Raw genomic sequence first — 5,381 nt, 5'->3', positions numbered from 1 at the left:
ATCTAAATGTGATATGAACAGAGATAAAAAAAACTCTGAGAACGTTCACAGCAACGTTAATAGGCTTCTTAGTCCCTCCTTAATACCGCCTTGTCTTCATTTGTAACCTCCCATGAGGACTGGCCCTTTTACTTATGTTGTTACATGGTATGTTGTATTTAGTCTGTAAGCTCTTTTTGCTTTGAGTTTCTCCTACTGCAGGCACGACATGCTTTCCTGCAACATTCATCGCGCCATGCGCGCTCTCACTTTACAAGCAGCCCAGCACAATGGCGGCTCCTTCTTTTAAATGCAATAGGTCTCACATTTACAAGGGTTTGAGCTACTGGCATTGTAAATGACAATGCCTTTTATTTATGTGTTAATTATCAAATTATATTAAAAAAAGCCATTGTCATTTACAATGCCAATATCTTAAACTCTCGTAAATGCGAGACCTATTGCATTGCAAATGCTTGTTTAGTATATGGTCTGGTACGCCCCTGGGGCCTCAGCCATATAAGTGCTTAATTTGTTGTGAAGCATTGATTTTTGCATATGTTCCTGACTTCTAATCTCATAAAGAGATTAGTAGAGTGTGTCTAGAAATAAATACATATATATTTTATATATATACCTGTGTGGTGTCCTTTCATTTGGTAATTCAAGAGATTATGAGGTAAAACAAGCTGATTTACATTCCCCTAAAGATTTAGCCTGAAGGCTGCTCTCCATAGCTACCACTAGGATAGTTTTCTTTAAAAGGTTGTCTTAAACCTATCTACCATAAGAGTAGAATTGTACTGGTGCAAGGTGGCCACTTTAACTAGTGACCAGCATATACCAGGCCAACTTCTCACAGTCTACAATAGCAGAAATTGCAATTCTATTAAAAAAGACATAGGTCATTATGACATGTAAAACATTATTGCGATGCGCTAACAGTGACATTCAGTAAGTTGTGTCAATTAAAAAAGAATACAGCTATTAATGTCTGTGTACTGGGTAGTGCAAATTCGTGTATGTTGTCCTAAATCATTATGGTATGGTGCTGAATAGTTGTTGCTTTCTTTTTGCAAATCAATAAAAATTTGATTATCAAAAAAAGAAGATAACAGCAGTCACAAATAGGCGGTGTGGTTCAAGTCCTAGGCCTGTCGGCATCTCACATCCTCAAACTAAACGTATCACTGTTTCCTTCCACGCACTCCACTATGCCACTCAGCGGGCTCCGTACTATCTCTTAGTGATGCTTCTGTAGCTGCACTATGTCTCGAACTGCAACATCTATTTTCCATCCAGTGACACTACTGAGGCTGGAGAGCTCCTCACTATCCCCCACACCTAAATCAGTGTTTCCTGCAAAGCTAGCAGTCTGCATGTTCTTAATTGTGTTTGCGACTTGCACCAAACCTATTACGACATCCCCACTACAATGTACCATCTTCACTTGCATGGTCACGCGCATCATGACAGCAATGCAGTTGCATTTGTCAGGCGATGGACAGATCTGGTAAACCCATCCAATCTCCCCATTAGTTGGTGATTACGTCTATGGTGTGTGACATGGTCCTGCTGCATTAATGTGCACAGTTCCGTATTGGCAGTTGTCAACGCCTTGAAATTGTCGGCAGTGGCTTTTTGCCCTTCATCCATTGTTGTGTTTAGGTGCTTGACATCATCGTTCATGTCACATCTGTTGTTATTCAGTGACCTAACTGTCTTTGCATTGACCTCCCGTGCCTGCATTGTAGGTGCTGTACCTTGAACATTGATGCCTCCAGACCACCAAATACAGCTGAGCCATTACCTTCCTCTGATGGCCATCTTACAGCCACTCTAAGCCTCATGAGGGGATTGTATTGGCGCAAGACAGGAGACTGACGTCTGTGGAAGGGTCTATCCTCTGATGGTGGTATAGGCATGTCTGTTGAAATATCACCAGCCTCTATGTAAAAATCAGGAGTAGAGCCACTGCGTCTGGTTGGGGCAGGTGTCGTTGGTGGTGGGGACACAATATTTTCACACTCTGACAGTGGAAGAGTCTCCTCAGTTTCCGCAGTTTCAGTTTCTACTGCATGTTGTGCAGGTATTTTGTGGGAAAGAAGGCCTTCAGATGGTAAGTGGTGGTCAATAAACTTTTAATTTAATTGCAGAACATAAGCGGCACCAGAGACATCAACCTTCATTGTCCTACCAACCGTCCCACTTCCGAACCTCCACTCTCAACATTATCCCCGCACACATTCCACATGCCTCACGCGACCCACACAGAACGACCCAATACCACACACCTACCCCTTCAAGAACCCACACAAACAAGACAAACAAAAAGGAACAAGGAAGAACAACCAAAAAATATCCCAACTTGAAATCTGCAAACCGACCCGGGATTCTCCTCAACTTGCCACCTCGACGCAGGACATTGCTACACAAGACTCGTGACTGGCAGCTTCTTCCAACCCAACATCACCACTGCACAACTCCACACCACGATCCTTCCCCAACATGTACCCACTGCACTCCTCCTCAGTAGCCACCTCCCCACCAGGAACACTATTCTGCCCATTACACAAACTCAACTGGTGAAAATTCCATCTCCTTCCATCTTCCAGCTCCACTGCACTACCCAATACCTTCCACACTCTCAAAGGCCCTCACCAAACAGCTTCACCCTTCAATACACTTCTAGGATTCCTCACACGTACCATCTGACCCATTTCAACAACAGGCCAACGGTAATTACCACCACGTGAACGAACAGTACGCACCTGGAACGCCTTAACTTTAGATTTAATATCCTCATCAAAAACACTCTCACTAGACTTCATTCTATTCTCGCTTTTCCTCAACCACCAAGGAACCAACACTGTTGAAGGTTTCCTCCTCCTCAGCACTTCGAAGGGTGTTTTACCGGTCACAGAATGGGGAGTAACACGATAAGCCAAAAGGCTCTCTTGCAAGGCCTTCCTCCAAGGTAATCCCGCACACAAGGCCAACTGAATTGCTTCCTTAACCATTCTGTTGAAGCGCTCCACCTGTCCATTCCCCTCAAGATGATATAACGACGACCTCACATGCTTAATACCCATCTCTTTTAAAAACTCTCACATCTTGTAAGAAATTAACTGGGAACCATTATCCAAAACCAAAATCTCTGTTACACCTTTCCCAGAAAACAAACCTTCCAAAAATTCAATAACCACATCCGTAGTCACACTGCTGACCATCCTTACCTTCGGCCACTTGGAGTAATAATCAATCAAAACGATAGCTAAACAATCTTTAGTTGATACTGCAGAAAACAGACCCATAAAATCAATAGTAATTTTTTGCCACGGTCCCTCAGGTAACTCTACCACGGTCAAGGTTATACACAAAGGTTTAGCCACCTCTTCACAAGCACCACATACCTTACAATTCCTGACCCAACGATCTACCATAGAGTCAACACCAGGCCATCAAAAATTCTCTTTTATTCTTCTTCTGGTGCTTGACATCCCTCCATGACCTTTGTGGCTCTTCTCAATGATATCATTGCATGCCCAAAGGAGGCACACTCCTGTCCCCTCTCAAAATGATACCATTCAACATACGCAACTCTTCCTTAACCTTCCAAAAAGCAGAACACTCCCCTCGTAAAGATGACTCCCTCGGCCAACCGCTCACAATATACTTCTCTACCTCTCTCAGAACAACATCCTTATCCATTTCATGCAACCATGATTCTTCAGACAACACATTACACACTACCTTCCTCCCACATTCAATAGACCTTATATCCTTGAAAGTAAAAGCAACTTCACACTTGCTTACACCTTCCACCACATCAGTCACATCCATGCTAGGCTACTGTGAAAGACCATCAGCAATCACATTTTCCTTCCCAGGAATATACTCAATTTCATAGCAAAACATTTACAATTTAGAAGCTAAATGGGCTAACCTAGGTGTCAAATTCCTCCCCCCTTCAGGTCTCAAAATATTCACCAAAGGCTTGTGATCAGTACAAATCTAGAACTTCTTCCCCCACACATACATCCGGAATCTCTCAGCAGCCCACGTTGCTGCAAGTAACTCTTTCTTGATCACAAAATAATTCCGTTCAGAAGATGTTAATGTTCGAGAAGCATACGCCACCACCCATTTCTCATTCTTCATACATTGAGAGAACACTGCACCGATCCCATACCCACAGGCATCCACAGACAATACACAATCAGCTAAAGGCATAAAAGATTTCAAACAAGGAGTTACAGACATTTCCTTTTTCAAAACTTCAAAACATAGTCTTTGTTGTTGTGACCACACAAATGACACATTTTTCTCAAGTAATGCCTTCAATGGTTCCACTTTGGATGGGTAATTTTCAACAAATCGTGAATAAAATTTGGTAAGGCCCAAAAAGGACATTAACTGTTCCTTGTTCTTTCGTTCTGGAGCAGACAAAATTGCCTCCACATGGCGGATTTTAGGCTGAATCCCATCCTTGGATATAACATGACCAAGGTACTCAACCTCACGTTCGCCAAAAACACATTTCTCATTCCTAACAGTTGAACCATGTTCCCTAAGAGCCATCAAAACTGCGTGTAAGTCATGAGACTCTTTGCCCTTGCCAAATATTAAAATGTCATCTTGGAAGACCTTCGCTCCACCGATCCCATGCAAAATTCTTGTCATTTCCTTCTGAAAGACCGTGGAAGCACTTGCCAGGCCAAAAGGCATACGGCGGTACCTAAACATGCCTTCAGGACTAATACAAGCTGTGCAATGCTTTGAGTTCTCATCCAATTCAATTTGGTGGTACGCACTTGCCAAATCTATTTTAGAAAACCAAGAAGCGCCACCAAGAAAAGAAGTTAACTCTTGTAAATTAGGGAGAGGAAAAGTATCAACCCAAATTGCCTCGTTCAAGCACCTCAAATCCACACATAAGCGTAGGTCACAATAAGCCTTAAGGGAAATTACCACTGGAGAAACCCAATCCGAGCTTTCCACAGGCTCAATTATTCCATCCTCACACAACATTTTAAGAATGTCTCCCATCTTATCACAATAATTAATAGGAACATTCCTAAGTTTTTGTCTTATAGGACAAACACCATCCCGCAAAATAATTTTGTGTTTAAAATTCGCCATCTTGACCACACCATCAGAAAAAACATCAGAATACATTTTCTTAAGTTCAGAATACTCAGCTTGGACATGTATTCTTCCATCCTCACTCTGACACTGCACCACAAATACGGGAGACTCCAAACTAGCATCAATCATTAAACCAAATTCCATGATGTATGGCCAACCCAAAATGGTAGCACCCTTCCTAGCTACATACACTTCACCCCGACATGTCCTACTCCCAAAACTCACCTCCGTCCACACAAAACCTTCCAGGGGAA

The 5,381-nt window shown here is 42.6% G+C and overlaps 1 pseudogene; it reads right to left on the bottom strand.

Moving 5' to 3' along the window:
- Positions 1–1,166: 1,166 nt before the first annotated feature.
- LOC146867234 (uncharacterized) lies at positions 1,167–3,822 on the bottom strand (annotated as a pseudogene).
- Positions 3,823–5,381: the final 1,559 nt, after the last annotated feature.

Source organism: Triturus cristatus, chromosome 1_2 (assembly GCF_964204655.1).
Source record: "Triturus cristatus chromosome 1_2, aTriCri1.1, whole genome shotgun sequence".
Lineage (NCBI taxonomy): Eukaryota > Metazoa > Chordata > Amphibia > Caudata > Salamandridae > Triturus > Triturus cristatus.
This window is presented reverse-complemented; position numbering and strand designations above follow the sequence as displayed.